This window comes from Leopardus geoffroyi, chromosome A3, assembly GCF_018350155.1.
Source record: "Leopardus geoffroyi isolate Oge1 chromosome A3, O.geoffroyi_Oge1_pat1.0, whole genome shotgun sequence".
NCBI lineage: Eukaryota > Metazoa > Chordata > Mammalia > Carnivora > Felidae > Leopardus > Leopardus geoffroyi.
The window spans coordinates 71,113,539-71,126,922 of NC_059336.1; the positions used below are offsets into that span (position 1 = coordinate 71,113,539).

General features: G+C 33.7%; 1 long non-coding RNA gene across 1 annotated transcript in view; it reads left to right on the forward strand.

Annotated features, from left to right (window-relative positions):
- Positions 1-12,001, forward strand: part of LOC123579695 — a 163,153-nt gene extending 151,152 nt beyond the window's left edge. The window contains exon 3 of the long non-coding RNA XR_006702901.1: positions 11,918-12,001. This is a non-coding gene — a long non-coding RNA (uncharacterized LOC123579695). The remainder of the gene's footprint in view (positions 1-11,917) is intronic.
- Positions 12,002-13,384: the final 1,383 nt, after the last annotated feature.

A 13,384-nucleotide genomic window follows, 5' to 3' on the forward strand; every position in this document is an offset into this window, starting at 1 on the left:
GTCCCTATTTTTTGTAGGCTGAGTGGAAGTCAATTCCTATGCTGACCACTGTATACATTTTTTTTGTTTGCTTTTTTTTTTTTTTTTTTTTTTTTGCAAAACCAGATTCTTGGCTCTCTAGAACAAACTTGAATTTAGTCACTTGTCTAAACTTGGGCGTCCTTGGTTTCTGTGGAGCCCCAATATTCATCTAATTGTTTATATTTGTGCTTAGTATGGACAGTGTTTTGTTTCTTGTAACCAAATCATAAGTCTTCATACATATTGAAAGTCTATAGGTTTTAATAGAAGCACAATCATTAGGAGTCTTAAGTAGGAACCAAATAAGTCAACAAGATGGTCCAGTGATTTTTCCTTTCGTCTTTGTATTTTTACAATGTGTATGATATGTTAATATAGTGAGATGTGCATACAGTTAATAGATTCAAATAGAGGCTTGCTTACTTATTTTTTGCAAAAATGCATGAAATAAAATATAGTAAATTCAGGGTATGGAAAAGAAGAAATTATGTCATGGGGGAAAAATGGTAGTATAATTTAAGATCATTCTGTCATCTGAAATCCTCTAACAACTATTGACTGTCCCTTGTTCAGGATTTTATAGGAATTTCCTAACATTTTCCTTTACATTTTATGTTTGTGTTCTTGTGTCCCAAATGATGTTCCATACCTTTTAAGAATAGGATAGGTATTCTAACTTTCTCTGTGTAAGATCAAAACACTTAGATGTTTTCACCACCATTTATTAACTGAATATAAGTCAGAATAGTCTGTATGCTTCAGGACAAATGACCTGAAAGTTGTGGCTCACAGCAGCAGAGGTTTATTTCTAGCTCACACTGTATGTCCATTGTGGGTGAGCTGTGAATTTGTTTTATGTAGATTTTGAAAAAGAGGAAAGGTGCATATGGGAAACCTTCTGCAGGCCCTCAAACATTTTGTTCATAAGCGGCATTAGTTACACTTACCCTCACTTTTCATTAGATTAATCAAGACATATGGACAAATGTGACATCAGTGTGGGTAGGAAGATAAATCTACTCATAGCAAGGAACATAGAAGGCATGAAAATAAGAATTTTGACAAAAAGGTAATAACAACACACCACAAGTGATAGGAACTAAAACCGATGACTTAATTCCTCCATTTTTCAGAGTGGCCATGACATGTAAATGCAAGCAGGGATGAATGTCAAAACATCTAACAGTACCTGGCATATTTGGATATCCATGATATTCCTTCTTAAACTTGTTATTCCAAATAATTCACCTTCCTGCACACTGAAAGCCATCTCAAGTAAAGATTAATAATGGTGAAGTTATACCCCATTTCATGCACACATACCCATATTCAAACCCATCTACACACACCCACACGTATATACATATGTATCTAATATATGTGCATATGCATGTACATATGTGTACTTGTGTTTGTGCATGTGTGTGTGTGCAATACATATAATATCATCTCTCGGGTTGAGTGAGTCCTACCTGATATCAAAAATACTTAAAATTTTTTCTGGACCTTTGAAATCTCTTTCCAACAGTTACAACTTACAGTTATATGTGTTTCTAACAAATGCAGAGATTTAAACAAAAGCTCATTTTTTGCTTCTTCATTAGGGAAAGCAATCCCAAGGAAGCAGAAGTGAGAGGAAAGGGGAATGAAAGGAGGAGAAAAAGCGAATATGTTGGTTTATTACTAGCTGACTACTGCTTAGAATCGTGCTCAAATTATGACTTGATATCACAGAACTGCCTTCTTTGAGAATCTAAGAATATTGTTCCTCCTCAGGAAGTCCATCCCAAAAGATGAAAGAATACTTTGTCCCTCAGATCCCCTTCTTGTTGGTCAAACTTTTTTTTCCTGTATGTGTGAGTGTCATTCACATTTTCTGGAATCTATGCTTCAGAATCAACAGCAAAACCTCAGTAAGGGAAGCGAGAGTCACAGAATGAGATCTCAATATGAGGTGCTGTTGAAGTTTGCTGTGTGAGGGTGGTTGCTGTGGCAGCAGTGGGCCTGAGTCCACTTAGAGCTGGTTGCTATGGTGACAACTATACAAAACAGTGGCCAAAGGCCTCAACAACAGATAAGGTTAAAGAGATCTGAGTTGGCATAAATACGACAGCATTATAATTTATTCTCCCTGAGGAATCCTTTGAGAGTAAAGTGGGTGCTATTAACAATTACACCTGGAAAACAGGCATAAGCCAGGGCTGTGTAAGGCAGATTAGCAGGTGTGGTCACCCACTGAATCACAGGCTTATGATAAAAGTTGTCCTTTATGAATATTAAAAAGTGTGTTAAAAATAAACAAAAACAAAAAACAAAAACAAAAAAAACCACTAACCACATGAAAAGCAAGAATTTTGTATGGACAAAATATTGCAAAATAGGAAGTTTCCCAGAAGATGTGCCTTCTAATAATATGACACTGGACAAGTAGACTCACCATTTTCTAAGGATATTGTTGTGATTACCCAAAATAATATGAAACATCAAATAAACTCCATATTTAGAATTCAAAAACAATAAGCAAGAGACACATACAGTTCATTCTAGTTGGGATTTTGACTTTTAATTCTCTATGTTTTAAAATATGAAGGGCTCCATTGGCTATATGATTATTGAATCATAACTCCTAACTTTGCTAAGCACTTTCCCTAATCCCTTGCTTGTTTTTCCTCACATAATTTAATTTATCTCTGTAAATTGCTTTTTTCTTTGAAGTCTGACATTGCTAAAATATTTAATTACTTACTTAAAAACAATGAAATTTGTTGTTTAGAATAAGAGTATAGAACAATTTGTATGGTTTTCATTGGTAAATATAAATTGTTGACTTACCATTCAAATGTCTAGCATACAGTAGTATATAAGAAAATTCATTTCAGAAGTAATCAAAAAGCCTAATTTGTAGTACCAGCATTGTCATTACAATGTACAAGTCACTTAAGATGTCTGGACACAATGTTTTGTTAATTTAAGAAAAGATTAGGACTAGATCCAGTCAGCAATATGCAGAGTCACAAGTTGTAGATAAGTGCTTTAGTCGTCCATGCAAGAGAACTTATAAATGGACAACAATCTAATCTATAAATCTTTACCTATTTCAGGACTTTTATAAAAAATTCTCTGTCATCTGTTTTACTGATTAGGTGCCTGAAAACACCTAAATTTAGAAAGTATCTCACTACCTAGAAAACCAGTGGACCAGGGATGCCTAGGTGGCTCAGTCAGTTAAGCATCTGACTCTTGATTTCAACCCAGGTCATGATCTCATGTCTTGTGAGATCAAGCTCAGCATTGGGCTCACCCTCACGGCATGGAACCTACTTGAGATTCTCTCCCTCTCTCTCTCTGCCCCTCACTCCACTCACACACTCACTCTCTCTCTCTACCAAAGTAAATAAATAAACATTTAAAAAAAAAAAAGTGGACCCAAATCTGTGAAAATACATGATGCTGTGAAACTTGATTTTGTAACTCAAACTAAAAGTTGAAACACCCTCCATAATAATCTTTTGGGTATAGCCAACATACATGGACAAAATGAAGAAGAGATTCAATTATGAGTGACAGAAACTGCCCTGAAAATTAATATAAGTAAAATGGAGGACATTGACCAGTCAACTGACCAGGAAAAGAGAGAAAGAAGAAAAATAACAAGCTTAGCATATTAGAAAAAATAATCAAAAAACGGAGCACCACATCTTGACAACTGCTCAAGTCAACTATCAAGTCTACAGAGGAATTCAGATAGAGATAGCATTCAAATTAATGTGTAAGTACAAATTCAGGCATAGAAAATGTCTTTTTCAAGTGGAAAAAAATGTATTCATCAAATAATATAGAGCTTAAGCTTTCTCAAAAACGAGGCTAGCATTTAAAAATTTATAGGGGCACCTGGGTGGCTCAGTTGGTTAAGTGTCTGACCTTGGCTCAGGTTATAATCTTGCAGTCTGTGAGTTTGAGCTCCGCATTGGGCTCTGTGTCTCCCTCTCTCTCTGCTCCTACCCTGCTCACACTCAGTCTCTCTCTCTCTCTCTCTCTCTCTCTCTCTCAAAAACTAAACATTAAAAAATACATAAATATTTATATATGTATACAGATAAATACACATGATATGATACACACTTATATGCATTTATATATATATGCATATATGTATACACACACACACACACACGTACATATACCATGTATATCTGCTATCAAAAAATAAAGTAGTGTGGAATAAGAGGGGCTTCTAAAAAGTGACATGTTTGGGGGTACTTGGACAGCTTAGTCAGTTAAGTGCAAGGTTTTGGCTCAGATCATGACCTTGTGGTTTGTGGGTTCAAGCCCCGCATCAGGCTGTCTGCTGTCAGCATGTAGCCTGCTTCAGATCTTCTGTCTCTTTCTCTCTCTGCCCCTGCCCTGCACTCTCTCTCTCTAATATAGAAAGAAAGAAAGAAAGAAAGAAAGAAAGAAAGAAAGAAAGAAAGAGCCATGTTTGTTTTTCATAAATAAATACTAGTAATTCGAATAAATAAGCATGTCCAGTTTCCTCCATGTTCATGGCAGCCCCCTAAATCTAGTTCTATGTATTTTCCAAAAAATACAAACAATTCAAGAGGACAGCAAATAAAACCAATCATAGCCAATAATTATACCATAGCAAAGAGACAGAAAATTCTATGAACATTAATGTCTGCGTAAAGAAGTAGATAAGTATTCCAAAATGATCAGAACCATCTCTGGGTTGCAAATCAGGACCAGAATCAAATGGAGAATACATGATAATGATGAGAAAACACTATTTCTTAAAATTGAGAAAATGATACCCAAAAAGATGTAGTTCAACCCTGAGTGAAAAATAATAACAGAGACCTGGTGGACGAGAGTTGTGTTTCCTGGGGAATCTAAAGAGAAGTTTTAAAGCCACTGAGCAAAAAGTGATGGTCTTAGGAAGGCATTGCCTTTAGTGTCAGTTAAAAGGAGAACGTGGTCACCTGGACACTTGATACTGAAGAAGAGGAAGCAAGTGGTAGGTATTAAAGTTTCTACAGAAAGAGAAAAAGAATTGAAAGTCAAAATACTTACCACCTTCCCCCAAAATTGTTATCAGTTAAAGTAACTTCACATGCTTACAACAAAAACCCCCCAAACCTCAAAACTCCAATATCCTACCCAAAGCTATCACATCTTTCTATTATCTGTGGTCTAATCAAATATAAAATATTAAAAATTAACAGAAAATAGCAGGCCACATATATACAAAACTACTATAATTTAAAAATATAAATAATAAAAAAATGCCAAGTCACTGAAAATTCACCTGTCAAAACTCAATTATAATCCAGAGTAAGTAAAGCTATAACACAAAACCCAAGCCAGAGACTGGAAAACTCTTTTTTATAAATGCAAAAGAGGAAACATTTTAGATCTTAGTCTCTGCTGCATATTCCTTGTTTTGTTTTACCACCTTTCAAAAATGTAATAGACATTCTGAGCTCATGGACTATCCAAAAACAGATTGTAAACCAAATTAGGCCCAAGGCCATAGTTTTACAATCCCTGCCCTAAATTGATTTAATGTTCTTAAAAACTTTTGTAGATATTACAAAAAATTCCTTGAATTAGACTTTAAAGATTCAGAATATAAATACTAAAGAGTTGACGTAAGAAATAAGAATTGACTAAACTCAGAAAATAAACTAAAGTAAAATATAAATTCACCTCAAAAATAATGCATAAATATAAATATATAGATATTGATATATATTTTTGCAGGATACCATATGAGAATAAATTAGATGAAAAACACAGTAAAGAACTCTTTAAAAAGGACAAATAATGCTAAAAATTGGAAAACAAAATAAGGAGGAAAAAAAGGAACAAAAGAAAGTTATGGATATAAAATATATCAAAGGTTTAACGTATATATTTTAAGAACATATGAAAAATAAAAACAAAACAGTGAAAGATAGTGAATATTATAAATTATAATCAAAGAACAGTTAAAACTCAACAAAGGAAAACAATCCAATAAAGAATTCTGAATACTTTGAACAGACAATTCAAGAAGATAAAAGGATAGCAAAGTAAGCATATGACAGATGCTAAACATCATTAGGCATTAGGTAAAGCAAATTAAAACTTACAATAGTATACTGCTATACACTGATTGGGATTGCTAAAAGTAAGAACAATTGACTATACCAAGTGCTGACAGTGTTATAGAACAATTTGATGTCTCATACATCGATGATAGGAATGTAATATGACACAACACTTTAGAAAACAATTTGATAATTTGTCATCAAGTTAAATATTCATTTACTATATGACCCAGTAATGTCAATACTAGGTGTTTATACAAGGGTAATGAGAAAGTATGTTTATCTAGTACCTGTATAAGAGTGTTTATGGTGAATTGACTTAGAACCATTTGGTAAAACCCAAATGTCCTTAAATTCCTCCATGGACATAAATAAAGAAAACTTGGTACATCCATGTAATGGAATATTACTCATCAATAAAAATACCAACTCAAAACATAATAACATGGATGGATCTTAAATGCATTATACTAGTCCCGAGTTGGCAAACTATAATCCATCAGGTAAATCTGGCCTGCTAAGAGCCAAATATAGCCACACCATTCATTTACCTATTGTCTAAATCTGTTTCAAGCTATAATTACCAAGTTTGGTAGCTGTGACACTGTATTGCTCACAAAGCTGAATATAGTTACTCTTTGGTCCTTTACAGAAAATGTTTGCTGACCTCTGTGCTAAATTAAAGAAGCTAGATTCAATGGGTGACATACAGTATGATTCAATTTACATAACATTCTTTAAAAAAAATTTTTTTAACGTTTATTTATTTTTGAGACATAGAGAGACAGAGCATGAACGGTGGAGGGTCAGAGAGAGAGGGAGACACAGAATCTGAAACAGGCTCCAGGCTCTGAGCTGTCAGCACAGAGCCCAATGTGGGGCTCGAACCCACAAACTGGGAGATCGTGACCTGAGCTGAAGTTGGATGCTTAGCCGACTGAGCCACCCAGGCGCCCCTATATAACATTCTTAAAAAGGCAAATATGGAATCAGAAAACATATCAGTTATTTCCAAGAACTGTAGGTCATGGGATGATTGAATTAGAAAAGGACATGACACAATTTTTCAGAGGTAATAAAATTGTTCAATACCTTGATTATGGTGGCAGTTAACCTGACAGTATGCACTTACCAAATTAGTAGAATTCTATACTAAATTGGGTGAATATTATACCATGTAAATTTTATCTTTAGGAAATGGAGGGACACCTGAGTGGTTCAGTGGGTTAAGCATCAGACACTTCATTTTGGCTCAGGTCATGCATGATCTCATAGTTCATGAGATCGAGCCCTGTGTCAAGCTCTGCACTGACAGCTCAGAGCCTACTTGAGATTCTCTCTCTTCCTTTCTGTTTGTTCCTCCACTGCTCACTCACTCTATCTCTCTCAAAAATAAATAAATTTGTAAAAATGAAAAAAAGAGTTGGAAAGAATAATATCAAATGGATATAATCTTGATATCACAGAAGGAAGAATTAAGGCAAACTAGATTAAGCATTAAAAAGAAAAAAATGAACACTCCATTATGCTAAAGACTAAAATTCACAATGATAATACAAATATATTGAATATTTGTGCACCTTCAAAGATAATGAGTGTGTTTATATATATAAAACAGAAAGTAAAAGGAGAAATAGACCAAGAAACACTGATAATAAAATTTCATATACTACTTTCAGTCCAAAATTGATCAGTTGGATAAAGAATAACTAAAAATATTTAAGAACCAAACCGCATGATCAATAAGTAGATCTTCTAAGAATATATTTAGACTTAGAGAATATACAGTCTTTTCAAGCACACATGGAATATTCCCAAGAATTTTCCATGTCTTCCTTTTAAAAAACTCTCAATAGCTTTTACAAACAGCATTCACTTTTTGTAATAAAATAAAATTCAAGAGTATTATCATATTAGAGGAATAGAAAGCATTTCATTTAATAAACTTAGCTTCAAGTGAAAATAAAAACTAAAGTTGTATAATTTATATAATATAGGGATTATGAAATACAATAGACTGGAAATGCAGTTACTGAAACATGAGGAAGTGGAGCTCCGAGCCACTGGAGTGGGTGTTGAAGTACAACCTGCTATAAGGCCAGTGCCCTACTAGGCTGGGAATGCAAACCTGGTGTACATGCTTATTTCTGATTTTATTAAAGAACAATACAAAAGGATACTGTTAATAGTGCTGTAACTGCAGAATTAAGGGCTTTTTTTTTCTTCCTGATGAAGGCTATATTTAAGATATCTTCACCTGTCTTCTATTGCAGTTCATCTTGCACTGGAATTTGCTTAGGAATCAATACAACTTCTGCCTCACGACGCCATTATTTTCATATTTGCTAATCACGGTAAACTAATAGTGACCTTATGTTGTAGAAAAGGAGCTTTATGTATTATTTCAAAACCTATAGGCTTGAAGGATACAATTGAAATTCCATATTTTAAAGATCTTAGTAATCATAATTTACATGTGAATTTTTAGTATTAACAGTAACTGTATCTGAAATGTAGGATTTAGAGGTTTTCACTTTCTATGTCATATATCTTTGTTTGTTTTTACAAATTACAGGCATGATTATATACTCAGAAAGATATTTTACATATATTTTAAGGAAGGCAATTCAGGGATCTAGAAAATGTCTTTTTCCACTCCATGCCATTAATATATTGTGTTTACTTCCATGAGTTACATTTTTTAAACTGAGATTATTAAAAGTAAATTCACCCATTAGGTTGATGATGATTTCTAATGGGAAAATCTGGGATCTCATGCCAATACCAGCTTAGTCAATTTATTTACCATTCACCATTTCACTAAATCCATTCATAATTTACCATTTCACTCAATTTTTAACATGACATAAATCTAATTTGATTTATTTTTGAATTTACTTTTTTTTTTTAAATTTATGTTTTTTTCTTTTTTTTAATATAACTTATTGTCAAATTGGCTAACACACAGTGTGTACGGTGCACTCTTGGTTTTGGGGGTAGATTCCCCTGATTCATCCCTTACATACAATACCCAGTGTTCATCCCAACAAGTGCCCTCCTCAATGCCCATAACCCTTAAATTCATTTTTTTTTTAGTTTTTTTTAACTTATTTTGAGAGGGAGATAGAGAGCAAGCAGGGGAGGAGCAGAGAGAAGTGAGACAGGATCCCAAGCAGACTTTGTGTTGTCAAGGCAGAGCCCGATACATGACTGGAACTCATAAACCATTAGATCACAACCTGAGCCAAAATCACGTCTGACTGTTAACTGACTGAGCCACGATGCCACCCCTAAATTTATTTTAAGAACAAAATAAAAAGTAAGGTCTTATTAAAAGGTCCATGCTCTTCTTACTTTTTTTTTTCCAGTTAATGCATTTTAATCATCTCTTAATGTCAATACAAGTATTTCTACTTATGGAAGCACTATATTTTCCCATTATTTACCAACAGATTTTAAGTTATTATCATTGCTTCATAATTCCACACCATCCTGTGAAAAACATGTTTGATACATTTGAGTAATCTTATAGAATAAACTTTTTGTAAGTAAGTTGAAGGGTCAAATGATAAGCACATATAGAAGTCCAGCGAATGACATCAAATTTCACACTAAAAATTTTTGGCATATCAACTTGTTGATATGTTCACCAACAGTTAAAAATAAAAAGGTCCATTTTATAAGGTTTTTTCTTTTCTGTAGCTTAATTTATTATAAAAATACAGTATATAATACAAGTAACATACAAAATGTGGGTTACTCAATTCTTTATATTTTTGGTAAGGTTTCCAGTCAACAATAGGCTATTAGTACTTAAGGTTTTAGGGAGTCAAAAGTTACAAATTTTTTACTACATGGGCGGTGGGGGGGGAGGTTACTCCTGAGGGTCGGCTGTACTTTTATTTTCCATTGTTGTTTTCCTATGTAGTTTTTTGTTTTTGTTTTTGTTTTTAAATCAATTGCCTGGAGTTAACAGCACATGATTTATAGCTTGTTATATATAAATATTATAGATTGCCTATGATACTCAAACACAGGTGTTCATTGTCAGAAATGAGTATAATTATGTATATATTTGGTTAAAGTACATTTAGGAAAAGTAGGCTTCCATTCCTATTTAAGAGTTAAATAGGTTGTATCTTAATTTTAAAATCAATCCCAAGATGTTAACTCCAACAGATTTTTCAGCTTTTCAAAATTACTTGTCTAAATATGTATCAGCCTATTTCTGGGTTCTCTATTCTACTATGTTTAATGATTTGTTTGAGCCAGTACTATACTGTTTTGATTATTATAGCTTTAAAATAATCTTGAAATCACTTGGTGAAATAAGTCTGGTTAAAAAAACACTAAAGTCAAATTCAAAGAAATAGAAAGTAGAATATAATGGTTACCAGGGCCTGGCAGGAATATGGAGAAAGGGGAACCCTCTTACACTGTTGGTGGGAATGGAACTTGAGGCAGCCACTCTGGAAAATAATACAGAAGTTCCTCAAAAAGTTAAAACTAGAGCTACCCCACAATCCAGCAATTGTGCTATGTATTTACCCAAAGGATACAAAAATATTGATTCAAAAGGATACATGCACCCAGATGTTTATAGCAGTATTACCACAGTTGCCAAATTATACAAAGAGCTCAAATGTTCATCAACTGATGAATGGACAAAGATGATGTGACACACACACACACACACACACGATGGAATATTACTCAGCCACAAAAAAAGAATGAAATCTTGGAGCACCTGGGTGGCACAGTCAGTTAAGCCTCCAACTCTTGATTTCAGCTCAGGTCATGATCTCATGATTCATGGATTCAAGCCCCACATCTGGCTCTGTGCTGGTAGTGTGGAGCCTGCTTGGGATTCTCTCTCTCTCTCTCTCTCTCTTTCTCTCTCCCCTCCCCTGCTCATGCTCTCTCTCTCTCAAATAAAGAAGGAAAACTTTAAAAAACTAAATAAAACCTTTCCATTTTCAATGATGTGAATGGAACTAGAGTGTATGATGCTAAGCAAAATAAGTCAGTCAGAGAAAGACAAATACCATATGGTTTCATTCATATGTGGAATTTAAGAAATGAAACAGATAAACAGGGGGGTAAAAAAGAGAAGGAGAGAGACAAATCATAAAACTGACTCTTAACTGTAGAGAACAAACTGAGGGTCGCTGGAGGGGAGGTGGGTGGAGGGATGGGTCTAAATGGGTGATGGGTGTGAAAGAGTGCACTTGTTGTGATGAGCACTGAGTGTTATATGTAAGTGGTGAATCGCTAAATTCTACTCCTGAAACTGATATTACACTATATCCTAACTAACAGGAATATAAATAAAAACTTGAAACAAACAAAGTCAAGAAGAAAACCAAAAAAGAGAACAAATAACTCAGCTCTGGCTTACACTGCCAAAATTTGATTCCCAATTCTGCCATTTATTAACTTTGTGCTCAAGTTAATCTCTTTATGTTAAGACTCCTTATTTGAAATGGATTGGTTATTATGAAGCTAAGATTTAAATACACTGAGGCATGGAGAGTTAATAATATTAATATTAATTTATTATTAATTAAGGAAAAATAGGGAGATTTTTTTCTTTTAAAGTGTTGGAAACCCCAAGAGCTAAGAAATACATCACACGAGTCTTTCCTCTTATTTTTTCTTTCTTTTACTTTTCTTTTTTTTTTTAATTTAAGGTGTAAAACATGTTGATTTGATACCATTATATATTGCAAAATGATTATCACCATAACATTAGCTAAAGCCTCTATCACATTACATAATTACTCTTTCTTTTCCTATCCACCCATTAGATACTCAGAAGTCACTCGTCGTGTAAGTGGAAGTTTGTATTCTTTGACCAGTATTTCCTGATTTACCTCACTCCCCAACCTTTGGTAAGGTTTTTATATTAATAGAGAAAAGAATGAGATTTCCCACATAGCCAATCCTTACTATATAAATGCAAGCTTTTATTATTCTATTGTTGGAACTATATAGAAACAAATCTTTTCAATTGACATATTAAGTGTTCAATGTAATTATTTCAAGAAAAAAAATGCTGTTCGTAGTGTTCTTGCTAATAGCATATAAGTGACTCCATTATAAGTAGTTAACAAAACTGTAGAAAGTTGAAATATACATTTTGTCTCTATCTCCACCTCTATATCATTGTTTCAGAATATCTCCATTTAAAATAAACTGAAGGTTGCCAGAGGGGAACAGGGTGAAGGAATGGGCAAAATGAATGAAAGGGAGTAAAAGATACAGGCTTTCAGTTATAGAATGAATAAGACATAAGAATAAAAGGTATCACATAGGAATAAAATCAAATGATATCGTAATAGAATTGTATGGTGACATGACAGATGGTAACTACACTTGTGATGAACATAGCATAACATGTAGACTTATTGAATCACTATGTTGTACACTGAAAACTAATGTAACACTGTGTGTCAACTATACTCAAATAAAAACTTTACATAAATAAATAAATATATATATATATAAATCTGCAATAAAGTAAAATAAAATAATAAAGCTGTGAGTGGTAAAATTATATGAATAGAAAAGACAGAATTAAGGCGACATCTGTAGTCAGATTACATTTTTGTCTCCACTCATCAAAATATTTTATAATTTAAATTAAAATTGGCAGGCATTTAAGTGCTTACTTTTTACATAAATATATATGAACTAGTATATGCAAACCAGTTAGCTAGTTTGATCATTGGGCACATATTCTGCATTTTAAACAAAGTAAAATCTGGCACCACATATTTAGAATATGTTTTAGCTAGTTTGCTTTTGGATAGCAAGCTGCCCCAAATCATTTATTATGCAGTCCATTTATCTATTCCAATTTGTACAGGTTATTCTTTCTTCAATGTGTTTTAATATCTCTTCTGTGATTCATTTAGCTTTATATACATGTAGATTTCTTCCTGCATTCTCTTTTTAATTCCATGATTTGTATCCTGTGTCATATTTCATTCTTCAAGATCTATAGCATTAAGAGCGCCTGGCGTGGGGTGGGGGCGCCTGGGTGGCTCAGTCGGTTGAGCGTCTGACTTCGGCTCAAGTCATGATCTCAGGGTCTCAGGGTCTGTGAGTTGGAGCCCTGCGTCTGGGTCTGTGCTGACAACTCAGAACCTGGAGGCTGCTTCCAATTCTGTCTCCCTCACTCTCTGCCCCTCCCCTGCTCATGCTCTGTCTCTCTCTGTGTGTCAAAAATAAATAAATATTAAAAAAAAATTTTTTTTAAGAGCACCTGGGTA